This window comes from Macaca mulatta, chromosome 20 (assembly GCF_049350105.2).
Source record: "Macaca mulatta isolate MMU2019108-1 chromosome 20, T2T-MMU8v2.0, whole genome shotgun sequence".
Taxonomy (NCBI): domain Eukaryota; kingdom Metazoa; phylum Chordata; class Mammalia; order Primates; family Cercopithecidae; genus Macaca; species Macaca mulatta.
Window position 1 is genome coordinate 29,453,910 of NC_133425.1, and position 11,735 is coordinate 29,465,644.

Here is an 11,735-nt window from a genome sequence, read left to right on the forward strand (position 1 = left end):
TTTTCTGAGATGGAGTCTCGCTCTGTCCCCCAGGCTGGAGTGCAGTGGCATGATCTCGGCTCACTGCAACCTCCGCCTCCCAAGTTTAAGCGATTCTCCTGCCTCAGCCTCCCAAGTAGTTGGGATTACAGGTGCCCGCCTGCCACTCCTGGCTAATTTTGTATTTTTAGTAGAAGGGGGGTTTCACCATGTTGGCCAGACTGGTCTGATTTTTTTAATTTCCTCTTTTTTTTTTTTTTTTTTTTTTTGAGACGGAGTCTCGCTCTGTCACCCAGGCTGGAGTGCAGTGGCTGGATCTCAGCTCACTGCAAGCTCCACCTCCCGGGTTCACGCCATTCTCCTGCCTCAGCCTCCCGAGTAGCTGGGACTACAGGCGCCTGCCACCTCGCCCGGCTAAGTTTTTGTATTTTTAGTAGAGACGGGGTTTCACTGTGTTACCCAGGATGGTCTCGATCTCCTGACCTCGTAATCCGCCCGTCTCGGCCTCCCAAAGTGCTGGGATTACAGGCTTGAGCCACCGCGCCCGGCCTTATTTCCTCTTTTTACTAAATAATCAAATATTTCTTGTGTGAAATGGAAAATAGTCTTCTCCTCAAGTCCCAGTTCAAACGCCATCTTCTCTGGGAACGACCCTGATTTCTCCAACCAGAAACACTCTGGCCTTTCCTGGGCTCCCAGAGCACCTGCCCCTCCCTCTGGTCTCTTACAGTTTCTGCCTTTGGTTATCCGTGTACCGCCAAGGGGCTCTCAGCACCCCGTAGGCAGGACTGCAGACTTCCTGGATGCCTGCACCCCAGGATGTTCATTCCGGCTTAAACCCACCCTCTGTGGGCCGTGTGGGGTGGGAGAGGACAACATACAGGTTTGAATGAGCAGTGGCCTGAATCACAGAGACCACACAGAACTCAAAGTATGCCAGGGCAGAGTATCATGGTCCCCAAACAGACTCCAGCAAGCCTTGGGGACCAGCCTGTGCACACTCACACCTGCTGTGTTACACCTGGCTGGGAAAAGGTCCTGGGAGCAGGTTGTGTGGCTCTAGCCGCAATGAGGCAGGGAGACACGGGTTTGCTGTCACATCACCGGGGACTGGTGAGTGCAGTTGAGACAGGTGTTATAATCATCGTTTTTTTGCCCAGATGAACAAGGAGAGGGCATTCAGGCATGGTGACCCACCTGAGCCACCTCCAGGGGCAAGAGATGAGCGGATTTACTTTAGAAAGGACGACAGCATCAACCACTGCCACGGCCCCCCAGATCATCTGTACTTGGCTGTCAGAACAGTCCTCCTGAAACGCCAATCACACCTGTCACTCACTGCCCTGCTCTGGACTCTTCAGTGGGCTCCCCAGTGCTCAGCATTCGGCCTGACACTCCAGGCGCCCTGTGCCTTTGTCTCCACCTACCTCTCCATTGCAAATTCTGGCCATAGACCCCTGCACCCCCAAACAGTGCACTCCCATATCAGTCCACCTTCTCCCCTTACAACATTTCATCCAAGACCATGGATTCATGGCCTTAAGTTTACTTCTGGTCTGGACTTCTGTGTCAGCTCCAGAGTCTAGTTGTCTCACTGACCCCTTCACTTGGGTGCCAGAGAACACTGGATGTTCCAGACCCCTCGAACTCAATGCATCTAACACCTCCCCCCCTACCCAACCCCAGAGCAGCTCCAGCTGCTCTGGTAGCTCTCAACTCTGCCCTCTCTGACTGTGCGTTCAGTCCACCACTAAGTCCTGCTGATTCTACCTTCAATGTTTTTCTTTTCTTCTAGAGACAGGGTCTCACTCTGTTACCGAGGCTGGAGTACACAATCATGGCTCACTGGAGCCTCAAACTCCTGGGCTCAAGTGATCCTCCCACCTCAGCCTCCCAGATAGTTAGGACTACAGGTGCACAGCACCATGCCTGACTAATTCTTACCTTTTTTTTTTTTTTTAAAGAGACAGGCTGTTGCTATGTTGCCCAGGCGGGTCTCAAACTCCTGGCCTCAAGTGATCCTCCTGCCTTGGCCTCCCAAAGTGTTGGGATTACAGGTGTGAGCCACCGCACACGGCTTCCAATGTTTCTCTTACCTCTATCCATTCCCTCCCCCTGTATGTCACAACCCTAATCTAAGCCACATCTCCCATCTGGACTACACAAGGGTCTCCCTGCTTCCTCATCTGTGCCCCTATAAGTGCATTCTCACACAGTCAGGGTGATCTTATCTGTAAACTGAATCATGCCACTCCACTGAAGCTGGGATGAAATCCAGGCTTCTAGTTTTAAGGAGCTTCCAGCGGCCAAATCTGGGACAATCTGAGCACCAAAATAATTAAGATTAATAACTAATTGTAAAATTTATTGGAAAATAATAGAAATCCAAGAGTTCCTACGAATAGTGACTCTATAAATAAGTGGACAGAAGAATGCCAAGTGTTGACTAATAAATGTGGAGGGAGTCCTGGGGTTGAGTTACTATTCTGTAACCATCGTGATTCTTAGGCAATAATCATCAATAGGTGTTAGTCTCATCTATTTAACTTTTGATGTGGAATAGGATATAGTCATGGTTATAAAATACCTCCTCATAGATTACTGGTTATAAGGGAAAAATAGTAACTATAGATTGGAGAAATCAGATAACCTTGACTTGGTGATCAAAATTAAAATCACCAAGGAGGGGCTGGGCGTGGTGGCTCACTCCTGTAATCCCAGCACTTTGGGAGGCTGAGGCAGGAGGGTCTCCTGAGGTCAGGAGTTCAAGACCAGCCTGGTCAACATGGCAAAATCCTGTCTCTACTAAAAAATACAAAAATTAGCCAGGCATTGTAGTGGGTACCTGTAATCCCAGATACTCAGGAGGCTGAGGCAGGGAGAATTGCTTGAACCCAGGAGGGAGAGGTTGCAGTGAGTTGTGATCACACCACTGTACTCCAGCCTAGGCAACACAGTGAGACTCTGTTTAAAAAAAAAAATCACCAAGGAGGAACAGATAGACATGTATGGCTTTAGCTGTTACACTGAGAAGGACACAGTATCACTTACATGGTCTTCCAGCCAGGAATGCATAACCCATATATTATAATGAAGAAACAGCAGACAAACCCCAAATGAAGAATGTTCTATTAAAATAAAGGGGAAGATTGAATTCTTCAATAAAGTCAACACCATGCAAGACAAAGAAAGGCCGACCATTCCCGATTAAGGGATACTAGAGAGAGACAACAACTGAATGCCATACATCATTCTTAGACTGGATCCTGGGCTAGAGGAGAAACGCCATCTAAAGGGCATTACTGAGACAAGTGACAAGATGGGAGGTAAATTAGATACCACATTGGATCAGTGTGAAATTTAATGCAGTGGATAACTGTACTGTGGGAGGAAACACACACTATTTAGGGGTAGAGAAACATGAGGTCTGCAACTTATTCTCAACTGGACTGGAATCAAAGTCATCTGCATATACCTTGAATAGAGAGATAGCCAGTGACAGAGAAATTGGGTAAAATGTGAACACCAGATGAATCTGGGACAAAGGCTATGCAGGTGTCCGTTGTACTATTCTTGAGACTTTTCTGTAACTTTGAAATTATTTCCAAATAAAAAGTTAAACCAGGAAGGGCATAGTGGCTCATGCCTGTAATCCCTTTGGGGATTTGTAAGCACTGTGGGAGGCCAAGGAGGGTGGATCACTTGAGGTCAGGAGTTCGAGACCAGCCTGGCCAACATGGCGAAACACTCGCTCTACTAAAAATACAAAAATTAGCCAGCTGTAGTGGCGGGTGCCTGTAATCCCAGCTACTTGAGAGGCTGAGGTGGGAGACTCGCTTGAACCCCACAGGTAGAGGCAATGAGCCAAGATCACACCACTGTACTCCAGCCTGGGGACACAGTGAGTCTGTCTTAAATTTAAGAAAAAAAAAAAAAAAAAGTTAACCCAAAACCTCCAGGTTTCTTACTGTGGCCCACGAGGCTCTGCCATCACCCCTGCCCAGGCCACCCGGCCTTATCTCAGCCCATCTCCCTGCACGCTCAGCTCCCACTACACGGACTGCCTTTCAGTTTTCCCACCATGCCAAGCTCTTTCCCGCTCCTGGGTCTTTTGGGCCTACTCTTGCCTGTCTATGGAATTCTCCTCCCCAACTCAGATCTCAGGAGATAGTAATTGTCACTTTCTCACAATGACCTTCTTTGACTACCTTCATCTAATTTAGATCTACAATATGCTTTTATGGCACCAAGAACTTTTCCTTCATGACACTTATCACAGTGTATAAGGGTGTATTTTGGGGGACTGCATGACGTCTGTCTTCTCCAACAGCCTGGATGCTCCCTAAAGCCAGGAATCCTGTCTGTTCTCCTCATGAATGCATCTTTCCGCCCCAGCGGCTGGACCTGGCACGCAGCTGGGCATTCGGTAGCCAGCTGACTGATTAAATGGTGAATTCCACTCTCCAAGTTCATCCCCAGACTGTTGGTAGCTCTCAGAGAACACGCTCTGTGGTCTATCTCTAGCCCTGAGAACTCATTCAAGAGGTTTCGTCTTTAAAGGCTTTCTAAATTCCCCACCACTACACCGCAATTTGGAACCAAGAGGCCATGGCAGGGAGGAGGTAGCAATTGGGAGGCAAGCCGTGTTATGGGAGACATCATGCAGGAGACCCAGAGAGAGGGGATGTCAAGGAGGCTGCTCAGGCTGGCGCTCAGAGGGGCAGTCTGGGTTAGACTGAGAGGACCAACGGCTGGAGCTGCGCACATCAAGGAGATCTTTCACAGACCCATGCAGAAGAAGGAGTCTAAGGACAGGGCCCAAACGAGCCTGACTTAGGGCTAAGCAGGAAAAACAGCCCTGGAAGCAAAGCAGCAGTGTCCAGAGAAGCAGCAGTGATATTCTGAGACAGAAAAAGTTGTTACCAAAGGCAAGAAAGGAGGACATTTAGGCACTGAAACCTCATACATTTGGATTTTCTTCTTCCTTGTTCAAGATCAGCAGTCTGGGCCGGGCGTGGTGGCTCAAGCCTGTAATCCCAGCACTTTGGGAGGCCGAGACGGGCGGATCACGAGGTCAGGAGATCGAGACCATCCTGGCTAACACAGTGAAACCCCGTCTCTACTAAAAATACAAAAACTTAGCCGGGCGAGGTGGCGGGCGCCTGTAGTCCCAGCTGCTCGGGAGGCTGAGGCAGGAGAATGGCGTAAACCCGGGAGGCGGAGCTTGCAGTGAGCTGAGATCCGGCCACTGCAGTCCAGCCTGGGCAACAGAGCAAGACTCTGTCTCAAAAAAAAAAAAAAAAAAAAAAAAAAAAAAAAAAAAAAAAAAGATCAGCAGTCTGGCACCTGGTGGTTGAGGCAGGCTGGTGGGGTTAAGAGCTTGGTCTATAAACTAGCCGGGCATGGTGGCACACGTCTGTAGTCCCAGCTACTCGGGAGGCTGAGGCACGAGAATCACTTGAATCTGGGAGGTGGAGGTTGCAGTGAGCTGAGATTGTGCCACTGCACTCCAGCCTGGATGATAGAGCGAGACTCCAGCTCAAAAAACACACAAACAAAAAGAACTTGGACTGTGTCTGAATCCTGACTTCATAATATATTAATATCAGCTGAGTGACCTTGGGCAACGGACATGACTTCCCGGGACTCCAAGCCCTCATCTGTACGTTGTTGAGGGGGCTGCTGTCAGAATGACACGCGATCCTCTTTGGAAGCCCTTTGAGCCATATTTGGTCTACGGTCTAGGAAACGAATGACATCGTGGTGCATGCACAGCGCGAGAGGGTGCACTGGTTCCAGTTCACAGGAATGTGTCCTAAGTTCAACCTTTCACCAATAGCAGTTTCAGACAAAAGTCAGAGCGCTCCACCCACCTTCTATTACATGTCCCCTTCCTCTGATGCGGCCCCAAATTAAAAACAAAAACAAAAACATAAACATACAGTGGGCAGGTTCCATTTAACATGATCCTTCCTCTAAAGCCTCCTTCTGAAAAATCGGTTTTCTCCCTGTCCCCAAGGGTGCCCCAAGTCATACCATGCCAGAGTTTTCCCTCATGACTGCAATTATCCCTCAGCTGAGAGCATTTTGCACTGTTTTCCAGCCACCCATGGTGACACTCGCCTCAACACAGCTATCTTCTGTGGATATAGGTAAGTATTCTCAGGCCCCTTACTTGGGGATACCATTAATGTCTTCCCGTAGCTTTGGACCATCCCATCTCTGAAGGCAAGAGAAGTGTGTGGCTACCATTTCACAGCTTAGAAAGCACTTCCCCAACATAGCCTCCCTTTCATCCTCACGACTGCCCGGAGAGGTAGATACAGCAGGTAACAGCTACAGTGGTTTGTGTTTATCAAGCACTTACAATGTACCATGCTCTGTGTTAAGCATTTTCATATGTGATCCAATTTAAACTCATGAAAACTCTATGAAGATGATGTTTGCCACAATGATCAATCAGTGCCACTACTTTACAGAAGAGAAAAATGGAGTGGCTCGTAACTTGCCTCAGATCAAAGAGGTAGTAAGTAATGGAGCCAGGATTCAAGCCTCAGACTGACTGACTCCAGAGCCACACTCTTAACCCTCCTACAATATTGCCTTGCAAAGCAAGCATTGACTTCCCACACATTATTCTACCAATTAAATTGAAGCTCAAAGAGGTAAAATGACTTGCCTAAGCTCTCACCATCAGGAACTGGTAGAGCTAGGATCCATACTTGGATTCTCTGGCTCTGAGGCCCCGAAACCAGAAAGGCAAGATTCAATGTTTTAGGCAAAATTTCAGAAGCAGACTTGACTTGCCGATGCTGCTCAGCCCAGAGTACTGTTTCTTTTTCTTTCTTTTTCCGTTTTTTTTTTTTTTTTGTGTGTGTGTGTGTGTGTGTGACGAATCTCCCTCTGTCACCCAGGCTGGAGTGCAGTGGTGGGATCTCAGCTCGCTGCAACCTCTGCCTCCCTGGTTCAAGCAATTTTCCTGCCTCAGCATCCTGAGTAGGTGGGATTTCAGGCATGCACCAGCATGCCTGGCTAATTTTTGTATTTTTAGGAGAGATGGGTTTCACCATGTTGGTCAGGCTGGTCTCGAACTCCAGACCTCGTGATCCGCCTGCCTCGGCCTCCCAAAGTGCTGGGATTACAGGCATGAGCCACTGCGCCCGGCCTTTCTTTTTCTTTTTTGAGACAGAGTCTCACCCTGTCACCCAGGCTGGAGTGCAGTGGCACAATCTCTGCTCACGGCAACTTATACCTCCCAGGTTTAAGCGATTCTCCTGCCTCAGCCTCCCGAGTAGCTTGGACTACAGGTGTACAGCACCGTGCCTGGCTTTTTTTTTTTTTTTTTTTTTTTTTGTATTTTTAGTAGAGATGAGGTTTCACCATGTTGGCCAGACTGGTGACCTTAAGTGATCCAACCGCCTCGGCCTCCCAAAGTGCTGGGATTATAGGCATGAGCCACTGTGTCCGGCCCCAAACTAGTGTTTCTATGCAGGAAATCACTCCTGGAATTTATCAGGAAATCTGTATGTTCTTCTGAATCTCAAAAATGATCAGTCAAGAAACTGGGAAAATGGGGAAAAGCATTATAATTCTCCTGTGAGAATTAATGCTTAACAATCAACACAGAGGCATTCCTGGCTTAAAGAAATCCACCGATGTCAAGTTGAAAGCAAGAGAAGGCAACGCTGACACACGGAGTCTAAAGTTAAGGTACTGTAATCCCAGTACTTTGGGAGGCTGAGGCGGTTGGATCATTTGAGGTCAGGAGTTCAAGACCAGCCTGGCCAACATGGCAAAACCCTGTCTCTACAAAAAACCTAGCTGGGCATAGTGGCACATGCCTGTAATCCCAGCTACTTGGGTGGCTGAGGCACAAGAATTGCTTGAACCCGGGAGGTGGAGGTTGCAGTGAGTCAAGATCACGCCACTGCACTTGAGTCTGGGAGCTGGAGGAAGACTGTCTCAAAAAAATAAATAAAGTTAAGGTACACAATTCCAGAATATGGGACAAGAGTACCTAGGAGATAAGTCGTCAAAATACTTTTTGTAGCTGTTAACACACTAAAAGTATATTGGTGGCTCTCTCTGCTAAGAGCAAATCATTCTCACAAATATTAATGTTTACGTGCAGTGTATTTTATACAAATCCTACAAATGATGTTCTAATAAATAACAAGTTTTGGAAACAAATAAGTCCTTAAATTGGCAAATTCTCTCCCTCTCTCTTTTTTTAAGAGACAGGGTCTTGCTCTGTTGCCCAGGCTGGAGTGCAGTGGTGCAATCACAGCTCCCTATAGCCTCAAACTCAGGACTCAAGAGACCCTCCTGCTCTGGCTTCCCAAAGTGCTGTAATTACAGGCACGTGCCACCATACCCAGCCTAAACTGGCAATTTCAACTCGTGATTCTGTGTAGTGTTGTTAATCTTGTCAAATATTTGAACATCTTGTTATTTAAACACTACCCAATAATGTTCATTGGCATTTTTCAGTTATTGAATATTTGCTATGGCCTACAGTTCTTTGTAACTACTACTAAATGTGTATTTCTTATTTATTAAAAAATACAGAAAGTGGACGGGCACGGTGGCTCACGCCTGTAATCCCTGCACTTTGGGAGGCTGAGGTGGGTGGGTCACCTAAGGTCAGGAGTTTGAGACCTGGCCAACATGATGAAACCCTCTCTGTACTAAAAATACAAAAAATTAGCCGGGTGTGGTTGGTGGCACATGCCCGTAATCCCAGTTACTAGGGAGGCTGAGGCAAGAGAATCACTTGGACCCGGGAGGTGGAGGTTGCAGTGAGCTGAGATCACACCACCGCACTCCAGCCTGAGTGACAAGAGCAAAACTCTGTCTCCAAAAAAAAAAAAAAAAAAAAGAAAAGAAAAATACAGAACAACATGCTTTCAGGAATTCCCCCAAATTCCAATTTTTCTTTTTTTTTTTTTTTTTTTTGTTTTGTTTTGTTTTGTTTTTGAGACGGAGTCTCGCTGTGTTGCCCAGGCTGGAGTGCAGTGGCGTGATCTCGGCTCACTGCAAGCTCCGCCTCCCGGGTTCACGCCATTCTCCCGCCTCAGCCTCCCAAGTAGCTGGGACTACAGGCGCCTGCCACCACGCCCGGCTAGTTTTTTGTATTTTTAGTAGAGACGGGGTTTCACCATGTTAGCCAGGATAGTCTCGATCTCCTGACCTCGTGATCCACCCGCCTCGGCCTCCCAAAGTGCTGGGATTACAGGCTTGAGCCACCGCGCCCGGCCACCAAATTCCAATTTTTCATTCCCAACTCCTGAAGGTTAGGTTCCCTTTTGGGAACTTGGAAATCTTAGCCCAGAGGAACTGGACGAACTTCCCAGACAATCCAGTGGAAGGCAAATGGAGAGAGGTCATCCTTGTTGGCCTCCAGGAAGGCTCTACACAGGAGCTGGTCCTGGAGTGGAGCCTCTTTCACCAACATCACCCTGGTAATGACTCAGAAAAGGTCACTCCAGAATTCCATGGGCTGAGCCTAAAGCATTGGCTTGAAGCGTGAAATTTGTGTGTCATCTCAATCATTGGTGCAAATGTTAACTTTCATCCCAGGGAGTATCTGCTCACTTCAGTGTAAAAAGCGTTTTCTATAATTCACCAGAGAAAAATGAATGCTCTCCATAAATGGAGGCCCTGTTAACCCACGGCCTTAACCTCGCCGTGTCCCATGCACGGGAAGTGGCACCGCAGTGCTGGCTGTGGAGTCAGGCAGGCAGGCAGGCCGGCCTGTGATCTGAATTCTGGTTCTGCCACCTACTGGCTTGTGTGACTTTGGGCAGGTTCCTTAACCTCTCAGACTCAATTTCTCCACTGCAAAATGCAGGTAATGAGAATATCCATGCCACAGGGATGCAGTGAGAACTAAATTACATCAGTCACAATGCCTGGTACAGAGTAAACCCTCAATAAACGGGAGGCGTTATTATTTCCTAGTACAACAGACCCAACGGTGAAGTCAGGAAGTGAGAGCTTGGTGAAGGGCCTCGGATCCACCCAAAAGGCTCACTCGCACTGCTTCTTGGGCTAGGATTTTCCAGGTAGGTTAGGCCACTAGCTCAGGGCTGCCCCAGAAGTCTCCGTGCCTCCACACGGTTCCGTAGCGCGAGGCAGGCGTCTGGGCTGAAAGGCCACTACTGTTCCACGCGGCTTTCCAGGTGGGCCTGCTAGGCTGACACCCTGGTGGAAGCACTTGCAGTATGTCCTTGGGCGTTGGAGGTCCCCCGGCGCTGGCGTACAGAAGCCCTGGTGTGCCGGGTGGCTTCCGCGCCGGGGTCTCTGCGCGTGCGCGGGCCTCAACGCATGCGTGGACGTCTGGGCACCACGTGGGCAGCGCGTGGTGCTGCCGAAGGCGTGAGGCTGGCGGGTACCGTGCGCCTGTCCCCGACACGGCCCCTGCCTGCTATGGACCCGGAGGCTCAGTGCCGGCAGGACTCGGGACTCGGCGCCTCTCTTGGGGTGGCAGGCACCTCGCATGGCACACTCGGGCCACTGGGCGGGTGGCCGCGTGGGTGGGTGAGGAGACGGGCAAGGCAGCCCGGTGCACCCCTCCCCTGGGCCTCTAGCAAGGCGGCCTCAGGCGCTGGATGTGGTCCAAGTTCTGCCCTAAGCCCTTCCCGCGCATTTGGGCGCCAGTGGTGAGCCAGATGGATGCTGTGGCCTTAGGTTCGGGCAGGTGTAGGGCCGCTTGCCCCAGATGTTACCGCGGTGGGTGAGCTGGGAAGCTCTTTCCGCCCTCGGGGCACAGGTAGTGGCTGGATCTTGGGGCAGCCAAGGGAGGCTTTAGGGGCCTTGGCTTGCTTGGGGAGCCCACTCACCTCCCCTTACCCTGGGGGATCGTCCTGGGTGCTCTCGGGGCCTTGCTGCCTCCCCCGGGAGCTCTGGTGTCCGGCACCGCTGTGGAACTGGGCCGGGCATTTGTCCGGAGGCCCCTCCTGGGCAGGAGCCTCCTTAGGGGCTCTGTCTTCAGCCCCTTCTCGTGGAGGGCTCTCCTCGTCATTCTCACTCCCGAATCCTGTAAGGAGAAAAGAAGAATCTGGGTACTGTTTCCTCTTCTCCTCATCTCACTGACTTTCCACAAACTTGCCCCGTTTATGACTTCCAAATGGGGCAAGTTGGTGGAAAGTCTTTTGCAAGCGATTAAGTTGTGTATTTTTGACAGCAGGCAGAGGGTGAGGCAGGACCTTGTAGGAAACCTGTAAGACCTCAGTTTCTGATATTAGACAGTCCTGGGTTTGAATCCCAATTCCAACCATTACCTGTAGTGTAATCTTGGGCAAGCTAGATAACCGTAATGGCAGCCTCAGATGATTCTGTCAGTGTGGTTGGTACATCCACAGGCCATCAGGGATATGTTAAATTGGAAAATCAATATAAAACTTTACCTTTAAGAAAATTTTTGACCAGACGCGGTGGCTCACACCTGTAATCCCAGCACTTTGGGAGGCCGAGGCGTGTGGGTCGCCTGAGGTCAGGAGTTCAATACCAGCCTGACCAACATGGTGAAACCCCGTCTCTACTAAAAATATAAAAATTAGCTGGGCGCGGTGATGGGCGCCTGTAGTCCCAGCTACTCGGGAGGCTGATACAGAAGAATCTCTTGAACCCAGTAGGCAGAGGTTGCAGTGAGCCAAGATCATGCCACTGCACTCCAGCCTGGGCAACAGAGTGAGACTCTGAAGAAAAAAAAGAAAAACGTTTTTTAGCAGAGTACGATGGTTTAGCCTGTAATC

General features: G+C 49.5%; 1 protein-coding gene and 1 long non-coding RNA gene across 4 annotated transcripts in view; both read right to left on the minus strand.

Annotated features, from left to right (window-relative positions):
* Positions 1 to 1,924: 1,924 nt before the first annotated feature.
* Positions 1,925 to 6,912, minus strand: LOC144338005 (uncharacterized). The gene is made up of 3 exons (XR_013411711.1): positions 5,326 to 6,912; positions 3,682 to 4,982; positions 1,925 to 2,003 (listed from the first exon to the last, which is right to left on the minus strand). It is a non-coding gene; the product is annotated as an uncharacterized LOC144338005 (long non-coding RNA).
* A 1,181-nt stretch (positions 6,913 to 8,093) lies between these two features.
* Positions 8,094 to 11,735, minus strand: part of BCL7C (BAF chromatin remodeling complex subunit BCL7C) — a 63,491-nt gene continuing 59,849 nt past the window's right edge. Inside the window, exons 6-7 of one of the 3 annotated variants that reach the window (XR_013410916.1) lie at positions 9,538 to 11,017; positions 8,094 to 8,567 (exon numbers count right to left, since the gene is read on the minus strand). The gene's annotated coding sequence lies outside the window, so the exon portion shown is untranslated. Of the gene's footprint in view, positions 8,599 to 9,212; positions 11,018 to 11,735 lie in introns of all 3 variants that reach the window. The other 2 variants (XR_013410917.1, XR_013410918.1) reach the window with 2 other exon arrangements.